The sequence below is a fragment of the Scyliorhinus torazame genome, chromosome 25, assembly GCF_047496885.1.
Source record: "Scyliorhinus torazame isolate Kashiwa2021f chromosome 25, sScyTor2.1, whole genome shotgun sequence".
In the NCBI taxonomy this organism is placed as follows: domain Eukaryota; kingdom Metazoa; phylum Chordata; class Chondrichthyes; order Carcharhiniformes; family Scyliorhinidae; genus Scyliorhinus; species Scyliorhinus torazame.
The window spans coordinates 44,259,467-44,271,951 of NC_092731.1; the positions used below are offsets into that span (position 1 = coordinate 44,259,467).

General features: G+C 44.4%; 3 non-coding genes across 3 annotated transcripts; all 3 read right to left on the reverse strand.

The window, feature by feature from the left end:
- Positions 1–1,227: 1,227 nt before the first annotated feature.
- trnad-guc (transfer RNA aspartic acid (anticodon GUC)) lies at positions 1,228–1,299 on the reverse strand. The gene has a single exon. It is a non-coding gene; the product is annotated as a tRNA-Asp (tRNA).
- A 1,291-nt stretch (positions 1,300–2,590) lies between these two features.
- trnad-guc (transfer RNA aspartic acid (anticodon GUC)) lies at positions 2,591–2,662 on the reverse strand. The gene has a single exon. It is a non-coding gene; the product is annotated as a tRNA-Asp (tRNA).
- Positions 2,663–5,147: 2,485 nt separating this feature from the next.
- Positions 5,148–5,219, reverse strand: trnad-guc (transfer RNA aspartic acid (anticodon GUC)). Its single transcript has one exon. It is a non-coding gene; the product is annotated as a tRNA-Asp (tRNA).
- Positions 5,220–12,485: the final 7,266 nt, after the last annotated feature.

Sequence of the window (12,485 nt, forward strand, 5' to 3'; positions counted from 1 at the left end):
ACTGAAGATGCTCGATTTGTCTCTGAAATCAGTAAAATCGCGGCAACTCAATACCATGTGGAAAGGAAGATCGTCCCATGTTAATTTTGGAAGATTGGATGCAGGATCACCCAAACACTTCCACGTGTATAGAGCTGTAAATATTGAGGCTGTTGTTCACTTCAGACCCTGACATCTGCAGGTGGGCTAATGGCAGCAATATTCACGCGATCAGTTCCAGTGGCACGAGATTCCGCAAAAATTAGATCGGAAATTATGTTTGGCTCCATATAAAGTAAAAACGATTTCAATTAACCTGTTGCCTAAACAGGGCCACTACTTATATAGTCAGCAAGCAACATTATACATCAGACTTTTGTGCAAATGAGGAGATGTGTATTTTTGCTTTTCCCAGAAAACACATTGAATTAAACTGTCTTGTTCACCATCACGACACAGTATGAAGACAGATGGGATCGGCAGGTTCCAAAATCACGAATCACGTCGACGCTGGTTACATTCGTGTGAGAAGTGTGTCGGCCAAGGGCACAGTGTCTGAGGGACTGGGTCTGCGTGGGGCAATTATGATATTCAGTACACTGTCAATGAGATTTCGTTCCCCTTCACTTCGTAATAATAGACAGAGTAGTGAAGCAAAGAAGACATGAAAGACAAATTCAGGAACCACGGTTCAGAAGGGTCCACTATGCGTCACTTTACAAGACATTTCTTGGAATGAGGCTGATGCGAGTTGGGAGATGATCCGGTTCATCAAATTTATACATTTTGTGTCCAGTTTTTGCATTTTCATCGCGGTTCGAAGGCCGTTGTTTAATATCGCGGGGTGCAGGTCATCTGTATCAGCGAATGTGTTCCTAACCAGTAGCTGAGAGTCACTGTCCGATCCTGCTTGATTGTCTTATTATTCACGAGTTGGTTGAGTTGACCGTTGGAGAAATCTCTTTGAATTGTATCATTTTTGCGAGTGCATATCGTGTGCGACAAATGGCGCATGTTGAAGGCAGTGTTTTTCTTTTACAGGGGCAAATGTGGGAAATGAAGAAGGTAATGTGTCCGTTTCGCTGACCCATGCATTGCACAGAAATATTGGTGCAGGCGGTTTTGATGAGCGGTCTCAATTCCGCACTGTTGATTGCATCTCTGGGGCGGTGTGCTTTGGCGGATTCGACAGCCGATGTACCAATTCTAAAAAATCATTCCCAATTTTTTTCTGGTAAGGTACAAACTATCCCCGTCGGGGAATTGAACCCCGGTCTCCCGCGTGACAGGCGGGGATACTAACCACTATACTAACGAGGAACTTCCGTTCGGCAAGACACGCTTGGCCAACTGAGGGTTTCTGCTCTTCTGAAATCACTCCATTTACTGAAGATGCTCGATTTGTCTGTGAAATCAGTAAAATCGCGGCAACTCAATACCATGTGGAAAGGAAGATCGTCCCATGTTAATTTTGGAAGACTGGATGCAGGATCACCCAAACACTTCCGCGTGTATTGAGCTGTAAATATTGAGGCGGTTGTTCACTTCAGACCCTGACATCTGCAGGCGGGCTAATGGCAGTAATATTCACGCGATCAGTTCCAGTGGCATGAGATTCCAAAAAATTAGATCGGAAATTATGTTTGGCTCCATGTAAAGTAAAAACGATTTCAATTAACCAGTTGCCTAAACAGGGCCACTACTTATATAGTCAGCAAGCAACATTATACATCAGACTTTTGTGCAAATGAGGAGATGTGTATTTTTGCTTTTCCCAGAAAACACATTGAATTAAACTGTCTTGTTCACCATCACGACACAGTATGAAGAGAGATGGGATCGGCAAGTTCCAAAATCACGAATCACGTCGACGCTGGTTACATTCGTGTCAGAAGTGTGTCGGCCCAGCGCACAGTGTCTGAGGGACTGGGTCTGCTTGGGGCAATTATGATATTCAGTTCACTGTCAATGAGATTTCGTTCCCCTTTACTTCGTAATAATAGACAGAGTAGTGAAGCAAAGAAGACATGAAAGACAAATTCAGGAACCACGGTTCAGAAGGGTCCACTATGCGTCACTTTACAAGACATTTCTTGGAATGAGGCTGATGCGTGTTGAGAGATGATCCGGTTCATCAAATTTATACATTTTGTGTCCAGTTTTTGCATTTTCATCGCGGTTCGAAGGTCGTTGTTTAATATCGCGGGGTGCAGGTCATCTTTATCGGCGAATCTGTTCCTAACCAGTAGCTGCGAGTCACTGTCCGATCCTGCTTGATTGTCTTATTATTCACGAGTTGGTTGAGTTGACCATTGGAGAAATCTCTTTGAATTGTATCGTTTTTGCGAGTGCATATCGGGTGCGACAAATGGCGCATGTTGAAGGCAGCGTTTTTCTTTCACAGGGGCAAATGTGGGAAATGAAGAAGGTAATGTGTCCGTTTCGCTGACCCACGCATTGCACAGAAATATTGGTGCGGGCGGTTTTGATGAGCGGTCTCAATTCCGCCCTGTTGATTGCATCTCTGGGGCGGTGTGTCTTGGCGGATTCGACAGCCGATGTACCAATTCTAAAAAATCATTCCCAATTTTTTTCTGTTAAAGTACAAACTCTCCCCGTCGGGGAATTGAACCCCGGTCTCCCGCGTGACAAGCGGGGATACTAACCACTATACTAACGAGGAACTTCGGTTTGGCGAGACACGCTTGGCCAACTGAGGGTTTCTGCTCTTCTGAAATCACTCCATTTACTGAAGATGCTCGATTTGTCTGTGAAATCAGTAAAATCGCGGCAACTCAATACCATGTGGAAAGGAAGATCGTCCCATGTTAATTTTGGAAGACGTGTGAAGTTTCGGTTGGGGCGATGGATAGTTACAAGGTAGCGAGGAAGGATCTAAAGAGAGAGCTAAGACGAGCAAGGAGGGGACATGAGAAGTATTTGGCAGGAAGGATCAAGGAAAACCCAAAAGCTTTCTATAGGTATGTCAGGAATAAGCGAATGACTAGGGAAAGATTAGGACCAGTCAAGGACAGGGATGGGAAATTGTGTGTGGAGTCTGAAGAGATAGGCGAGATACTAAATGAATATTTTTCGTCAGTATTCACTCAGGAAAAAGATAATGTTGTGGAGGAGAATGCTGAGCCACAGGCTAATAGAATAGATGGCATTGAGGTACGTAGGGAAGAGGTGTTGGCAATTCTGGACAGGCTGAAAATAGATAAGTCCCCGGGACCTGATGGGATTTATCCTAGGATTCTATTGGAGGCCAGGGAAGAGATTGCTGGACCTTTGGCTTTGATTTTTATGTCATCATTGTCTACAGGAATAGTGCCAGAGGACTGGAGGACAGCAAATGTAGTCCCTTTGTTCAAAAAGGGGAGCAGAGACAACCCCGGCAACTATAGGCCGGTGAGCCTCACGTCTGTAGTGGGTAAAGTCTTGGAGGGGATTATAAGAGACAAGATTTATAATCATCTAGATAGGAATAATATGATCAGGGATAGTCAGTATGGCTTTGTGAAGGGTAGGTCATGCCTCACAAACCTTATTGAGTTCTTTGAGAAGGTGACTGAACAGGTAGACGAGGGTAGAGCAGTTGATGTGGTGTATATGGATTTCAGCAAAGCGTTTGATAAGGTTCCCCACGATAGGCTATTGCAAAAAATACGGAGGCTCGGGATTGAGGGTGATTTAGAGATGTGGATCAGAAATTGGCTAGCTGAAAGAAGACAGAGGGTGGTGGTTGATGGGAAATGTTCAGAATGGAGTACAGTCACAAGTGGAGTACCACAAGGATCTGTTCTGGGGCCGTTGCTGTTTGTCATTTTTATCAATGACCTAGAGGAAGGCGCAGAAGGGTGGGTGAGTAAATTTGCAGACGATACTAAAGTCGGTGGTGTTGTCGATAGTATGGAAGGATGTAGCAGATTACAGAGGGATATAGATAAGCTGCAGAGCTGGGCCGAGAGGTGGCAAATGGAGTTTAATGTAGAGAAGTGTGAGGTGATTCACTTTGGAAGGAATAACAGGAATGCGGAATATTTGGCTAATGGTAAAGTTCTTGAAAGTGTGGATGAGCAGAGGGATCTAGGTATCCATGTACATAGATCCCTGAAAGTTGCCACCCAGGTTGATAGGGTTGTGAAGAAGGCCTATGGAGTGTTGGCCTTTATTGGTAGAGGGATTGAGTTCCGGAGTCGGGAGGTCATGTTGCAGCTGTACAGAACTCTGGTACGGCCGCATTTGGAGTATTGCGTACAGTTCTGGTCACCGCATTATAGGAAGGACGTGGAGGCTTTGGAGCGGGTGCAGAGGAGATTTACCAGGATGTTGCTTGGTATGGAGGGAAAATCTTATGAGAAAAGGCTGATGGACTTGAGGTTGTTTTCGTTGGAGAGAAGAAGGTTAAGAGGAGACTTAATAGAGGCATACAAAATGATCAGGGGGTTGGATAGGGTGGACAGTGAGAGCCTTCTCCCGCGGATGGATATGGCTGGCACGAGGGGACATAACTTTAAACTGAGGGATAATAGATATAGGACAGAGGTCAGAGGTAGGTTCTTTACGCAAAGAGTAGTGAGGCCGTGGAATGCCCTACCTGCTACAGTGGTGAACTCGCCAACATTGAGGGCATTTAAAAGTTTATTGGATAAACATATGGATGATAATGGCATAGTGTAGGTTGGATGGCTTTTGTTTCGGTGCAACAACGTGGGCCGAAGGGCCTGTACTGCGCTGTATTGTTCTATGTTCTATGGCGGGGTGCAGGTCATCTGTATCGGCGAATCTGTTCCTAACCAGTAGCTGCGAGTCACTGTCCGATCCTGCTTGATTGTCTTATTATTCACGAGTTGGTTGAGTTGACCGTTGGAGAAATCTCTTTGAATTGTGTCGTTTTTGCGAGTGCATATCGTGTGCGACAAACGGCGCATGTTGAAGGCAGCGCTTTTCTTTTACAGGTGGAAATATGGGAAATGAAGAAGGTCATGTGTCCGTTTCGCTGACCCACGCATTGCACAGAAATATTGGTGTGGGCGGTTTTGATGAGCGGTCTCAATTCCGCACTGCTAATTGCATCTCTGGGGCGGTGTGCCTTGGCGGATTCGACAGCCGATGTACCAATTCTAAAAAACCATTCCCAATTTTTTTCTGGTCAGGTACAAACTCTCCCCGTCGGGGAATTGAACCCCGGTCTCCCACATGACAGGCGGGGATACTAACCACTATACTAACGAGGAACTTCAATTTGGTGAGCCACGCTTGGCCAACTGAGGGTTTCTGCGCCTCTGAAATCACTCCATTTACTGAAGATGCTCGATTTGTCTGTGAAAACAGCAAAATCGCGGCAACTCAATACCATGTGGAAAGGAAGATCGTCCCATGTTAATTTTGGAAGACTGGATGCAGGATCACCCAAACACTTCCACGTGTATTGAGCTGTAAATATTGAGGCTGTTGTTCACTTCAGACCCTGACATCTGCAGGTGGTCTAATGGCAGCAATATTCACGCGATCAGTTCCAGTGGCATGAGATTCCGCAAAAATTAGATCGGAAATTATGTTTGGCTCCATATAAAGTAAAAACGATTTCAATTAACCTGTTGCCTAAACAGGGCCACTACTTATATAGTCAGCAAGCAACATTATACATCAGACTTTTGTGCAAATGAGGAGATGTGTATTTTTGCTTTTCCCAGAAAACACATTGAATTAAACTGTCTTGTTCACGATCACGACACAGTATGAAGAGAGATGGGATCGGCAGGTTCCAAAATCACGAATCACGTCGACGCTGGTTACATTCGTGTCAGAAGTGTGTCGGCCAAGGGCACAGTGTCTGAGGGACTGGGTCTGCGTGGGGCAATTATGATATTCAGTACACTGTCAATGAGATTTTGTTCCCCTTTACTTCGTAATAATAGACAGAGTAGTGAAGCAAAGAAGACATGAAAGACAAATTCAGGAACCACGGTTCAGAAGGGTCCACTATGCGTCACTTTACAAGACATTTCTTGGAATGAGGCTGATGCGTGTTGAGAGATGATCCGGTTCATCAAATTTATACATTTTGTGTACAGTTTTTGCATTTTCATCACGATTCGAAGGTCGTTGTTTAATATCACGGGGTGCAGGTCATCTGTATCGGCGAATCTGTTCCTAACCAGTAGCTGCGAGTCACTGTCCGATCCTGCTTGATTGTCTTATTATTCACAAGTTGGTTGAGTTGACCGTTGGAGAAATCTCTTTGAATTGTATCGTTTTTGCGAGTGCATATCGTGTGCGTCAAATGGCGCATGTTGAAGGCAGCGTTTTTCTTTTACAGGTGCAAATACGGGAAATGAAGAAGGTAATGTGTCTGTTTCGCCGACCCACGCATTGCACAGAAATATTGGTGCGGGCGGTTTTGAAGAGCGATCTCAATTCCGCACTGTTGATTGCATCTCTGGGGCGGTATTCCTTGGCGGATTCGACAGCCGATGTACCGATTCTAAAAAATCTCTCCCAATTTTTTTCTGGTAAGGTACAAACTCTCCCCGTCGGGGAATTAAACCCCGGTCTCCCGCGTGACAGGCGGGGTTACTAACCACTATACTAACGAGGAACTTCGGTTTAACGCGACACGCTTGTTCAACTGAGGGTTTCTGCGCCTCTGAAATCACTCCATTTACTGAAGATGCTCGATTTGTCTGTGAAATCAGTAAAATCGCGGCAACTCAATACCATGTGGAAAGGAAGATCGTCCCATGTTAATTTTGGAAGACTGGATGCAGGATCACCCAAACACTTCCACGTGTATTGAGCTGTAAATATTGAGGCGGTTGTTCACTTCAGACCCTGACATCTGCAGGCGGGCTAATGGCAGCAATATTCACGTGATCAGTTCCAGTGGCATGAGATTCCGCAAAAATTATGTCGGAAATTATGTTTGGCTCCATGTAAAGTAAAAACGATTTCAATTAACCAGTTGCCTAAACAGGGCCACTACTTATATAGTCAACAAGCAACATTATACATCAGACTTTTGTGCAAATCAGGAGATGTGTATTTTTGCTTTTCCCAGAAAACACATTGAATTAAACTGTCTTGTTCACCATCACGACACAGTATGAAGAGAGATGGGATCGGCAGGTTCCAAAATCACGAATCACGTCGACGATGGTTACATTCGTGTCAGAAGTGTGTCGGCCCAGCGCACAGTGTCTGAGGGACTGGGTCTGCGTGGGGCAATTATGATATTCAGTACACTGTCAATGAGATTTCGTTCCCCTTTACTTCGTAATAATAGACAGAGTAGTGAAGCAAAGAAGACATGAAAGACAAATTCAGGAACCACGGTTCAGAAGGGTCCACTATGCGTCACTTTACAAGACATTTCTTGGAATGAGGCTGATGCGTGTTGAGAGATGATCCGGTTCATCAAATTTATACATTTTGTGTCCAGTTTTTGCATTTTCATCGCAGTTCGAAGGCCGTTGTTTAATATCGCGGGGTGCAGGTCATCTGTATCGGCGAATGTGTTCCTAACCAGGAGCTGCGAGTCACTGTCCGATCCTGCTTGATTGTCTTACTATTCACGAGTTGGTTGAGTTGACCGTTGGAGAAATCTCTTTGAATTGTATCGTTTTTGCGAGTGCATATCGTGTGCGACAAATGGCGCATGTTGAAGGCAGCGTTTTTCTTTTACAGGGGCAAATATGGGAAATGAAGAAGGTAATGTGTCTGTTTCGCTGACCCACGCATTGCACAGAAATATTGCTGCAGGCGGTTTTGATGAGCGGTCACAATTCCGCACTGTTGATTGCATCTCTGGGGCGGTGTGTCTTGGCGGATTCGACAGCCGATGTATCAATTCTAAAAAATCATCCGCAATTTTTTTCTGGTAAGGTACAAACTCTATCTGTCGGGGAATTGAACCCCGGTCGCCCGCGTGACAGGCAGGGATACTAACCACTATACTATAAAATGAGGCCCATTATCAGAACTTAACTGCGCTGGTATACCGTACCGGGGTATGATTTCCCTCATCAAGACTTTAACCACAGGATCAGCTTTACTATAGATAGTCGGATACGCCTCGACCCATCTGCTGATCACATCCACAATGACCAAAACATATTTGTAACATTGACACCTTTCCAACTCAATTTAATCCATTTGGAGCGTCTCAAAGGGACCACTGGGCAACGGGGTTTGCCCCTTCCCACAAGGGATACCTTTTCCGGTGTTATATTGCTGACAAATCAAACACCGATTACTGATACTTTGGGCCAACCCCTGCATTTTAGGGTGCCACCAAGTGTCCAGCAACAAATCACTAGTCCCTCGAGCCCCACAATGAGTTGCAAAGTGTACACATTCAATGACCCATAAAGCCAGCGCATCAGACATACAAGTCTGATGTGCAGGCGTGATCCATAAAGAGGAAACAGAATCATATATACAACCTAACCGTTTCCACATTTGTTTATCACTCTCAGGAGCGTCCTCCTGTAACCTTATGACGTCTTGGGTGGTTGGCATTGGCTTGTCAGAAGCAGACATATTCATAGTAGATCGTTTAGTCTGACTTAACATTTTAGGCACCATCACTTGCTGAATTTGTGCGGCTGTGCGCGCTGCACGATCTGCTCGTTCATTACCAACGTCAACTGGGGTTGTACCATTCGTGTGGGCAGCGCATTTAATAACGGAAATCTGCGCGGGCATAAGGAGGGCCTGCAGTAGGTCATTAACTAAACCCCGGTGGGATATTTGACCACACATAATCATGTCAGGTTGTTCTGACGAAATGTCACTCAAATCGCCCCTTATTGTGGTAGTTTCCTGAATCAAGGCTAAACAGTCGTGGCCAGGTGCGTCTTCATGGACAGGGGGACCACTAAGAAAACAGGCTGGATTGATGGTGGTGCAGTATTTAAATGTCAGATGTGGATTGTTCAAAAGGTATATCTCATACCTATTCTGACGAGCTGCGGTAAGATGCTGACCATTCGCCCCATATCCCTGGCATGGTACTGGTCATGGACCTGACGTGTAATATGAGGGCTTACCGAAGCTGACTGTGGCCATAAATGTGGTGATATTGTACCAAAATCGGCTGTACCTTCTTTTCCCGTGACTGTGGCTGTAACCTTGACTGGCCATTCGGTCTCAAGTAATGGCCGGTATTTGTCCTCCAACTCCCTGTTTCGTCCAGTTCTGTCATAGGCCAGGGTAACGTGATGCAGTGACTGTTCAACGTCTAACGTCCACCACTGGGGGGGTGATAGAAATATAGCACTGTTGTCTCATCCTCCTCTTCGCTGATCCACCCACCCAAAGTCACTATATTGGAGCTCCTGCTGGTAAACTACCATTTCTGCCGCTTGTTGGGGTCGCAGATCATCCTTTTTCATTACATACTCAGTCTTAACCTTTGTAACTGAGCCTCCTTCTTGGCCTACACCCTCCTTCCATTAAAATCTGACTGCCCTTGCCATCTGGGAAGGGTCGTTCTCTATCCAATTCATGTTATTACATTTCACAGCAGTAACCACAGAAGGTGGTAGGCAATGCATTAACATAGCACAGTATTGAGGGGAATTCTGACCATTTTGATACAGCAAATCGCCTGACTGCCCCCGGTGGATTTCATTAAAACGCTCCAGAAATTCCTCTGGCTCGTCGATCTTCCTAGGTTTTAGGTCTAAGATAACAGAAAGATTTATGGGCCTTTGAAATGTGCTATTCAACGCATTCAAGATCTGTGTCCTTCTTTTCTCTATTTGCTCTCTTTTTTTTTAAAACTTAAAAATGTTTGAAAATTCAAATTGAATTACTGCAACTTGCAAGCTTAGCTCTGATCTCAACTCAGAACTAAATTTACAATTTGCTTAACACAAACTTGTATAACATTTACAACTTAATTATTTCTTTATCTTCACAATTTTTCTTTGAACAAGTTTTTTTTTTCTTTTACATACACATAAGTATTAGCAAAATCAACTATCATCTCCAGATTGACACTTTTTAAAATGGTGTCCATGACCTTCTTTAAGTTTCTATTAATCTCCAGATAAAATGAGATAAACCTTATTTCAAGTAAGTAAAACTTAAGATTCTGGCAATTTCAATCAATTGCTTTCGAAAATAATAACTTTTATCAAAGAGGTGGAGAAACCCACTGGTTTCCTTTAATTAATTCAAAACGTAACTTTGCTGGTGTTCACTGACTCAAAGGAAAGGTATCCGATTACACTACGGCTGCTGCTGTTATCTCAAAGCCTGAGTGAGAAGCACTGTCTGTTTTCAACTCCGCCTGCTGCTGTTAACCCTTTGAGAGACTTCTGCTTCAACCAATATGCAGCATTCCTCACAATCTCAACTAGACCTTGGAACTTTACAGTCCAAGGAGACAATTTTAGCTTAATCAACTATATATTTTAAAACACTCACACATAGAGTTGAACCATCTTCAGATTTAAAAACAGTTATACTGGACTGAACCTTCATTAATGAAGTCACATCAGCCTCTGAACCCATATAATAGACTGAACTTTCATTATTAAAGTCCCATCAGCCCAAAACCCTAACCCAAGCCGAAACAACAATATGAAATCCCATCAATTAAAGTGCTAATCCCCAGACTGACCTGTGATTTCGTCGAGGCGGTCTTTCTGTGCCAACCGCGAGTGACCAGACTAATCAGACGATAAGAAGAGGGGAACAATCAATGCGCGGTCGTTTTCCAGTTCTACATTGAGGGCCCTTTGTTCCCCATCCTCCTGTTCATAATCAGTCTAATTCTGATTTCGCAGTTGGATCAGGATCGCCCAGAGAAATCCCGGTTTTCGGCACCAAATGTAGATCCGCAAATTTCTTTATCTGTCAGTCTGGCCTCAATAAAAGTTGAGATGGATTCGCACGTAAAAAGAAGTTATTTATTTAGCTTGCAAGCTTGAATCATCTTACAGAAACGTAAGAGACATCCAGCCTCTTACACCCCAGAAAACGACTGAACTAAAAGACAAAGGGATCTCTGCAAAATCAATTCAAATGGTATCAAGTTTCACATACTCGACGGACATAGGTCAGCCTATGTCCCTCCTGACCTGTTCGATCTATTCTGATTGGCTCACTTCCAATCCCCTTCTCTGGCCCCTATCAATGCAGCATCACTCTCATAGACACACCTCTTCCTGCTTTTTCCATGCGGTCTCAAACCCCTTTGTCCCTAACTGCCAGAATCAAAGTGGCTTATTTCTACATACATTAACTAGTAACTCTAAAGTAACTATTTTATATCACATTCGTCAATTATACATCAGACTTTAGTGCAAATCAGGAGATGTGTATTTTTGCTTTTCCCAGAAAACACATTGAATTAAACTGTCTTGTTCACCATCACGACACAGTATGAAGAGAGATGGGATCGACAGGCTCCAAAATCACGAATCACGTCGACGGTGGTTACATTCGTGTCAGAAGTGTGTCGGCCCAGGGCACAGTGTCTGAGGGACTGGGTCTGCTTGGGGCAATTATGATATTCAGTACACTGTCAATGAGATTTCGTTCCCCTTTACTTCGTAATAATAGACAGAGTAGTGAAGCAAAGAAGACATGAAAGACAAATTCAGGAACCACGGTTGAGAAGGGTCCACTATGCGTCACTTTACAAGACATTTCTTGGAATGAGGCTGATGCGTGTTGAGAGATGATCCGGTTCATCAAATTTATACATTTTGTGTCCCGTTTTTGCATTTTCATCGCGGTTCGAAGGCCGTTGTTTAATATCGCGGGGTGCAGGTCATCTGTATCGGCGAATCTGTTCCTAACCAGGAGCTGCGAGTCACTGTCCGATCCTGCTTGATTGTCTTATTATTCACGAGTTGGTTGAGTTGACCGTTGGAGAAATCTCTTTGAATTGTATCGTTTTTGCGAGTGCATATCGTGTGCGACAAATGGCGCATGTTGAAGGCAGCGTTTTTCTTTTACAGGGGCAAATGTGGAAATGAAGAAGGTAATGTGCCCGTTTCGCTGACCCACGCATTGCACAGAAATATTGGTGCCAGCGGTTTTGATGAGCGGCCTCAATTCCGCCCTGTTGATTGCATCCCTGGGGCGGTGTGCCTTGGCGGATTCGACAGCCGATGTACCAATTCTAAAAAATAATTCCCAAATTTTTTCTGTTGAAGTACAAACTCTTCCCATCGGGGAATTGAACCCCGGTCTCCCACGTGACAGGCGGGGATACGAACCACTATACTAACGAGGAACTTCAAATTTGTGAGCCCCGCTTGGCCAACTGAGGGTTTCTGCGCCTCTGAAATCACTCCATTTACTGAAGATGCTCGATTTGTCTGTGAAATCAGTAAAATCGCGGCAACTGAATACCATGTGGAAAGGAAGATCGTCCCATGTTAATTTTGGAAGACTGGATGCAGGATCACCCAAACTCTTCCGCGTGTATTGAGCTGTAAATATTGAGGCGGTTCTTCACTTCAGACCCTGACATCTGCAGGCGG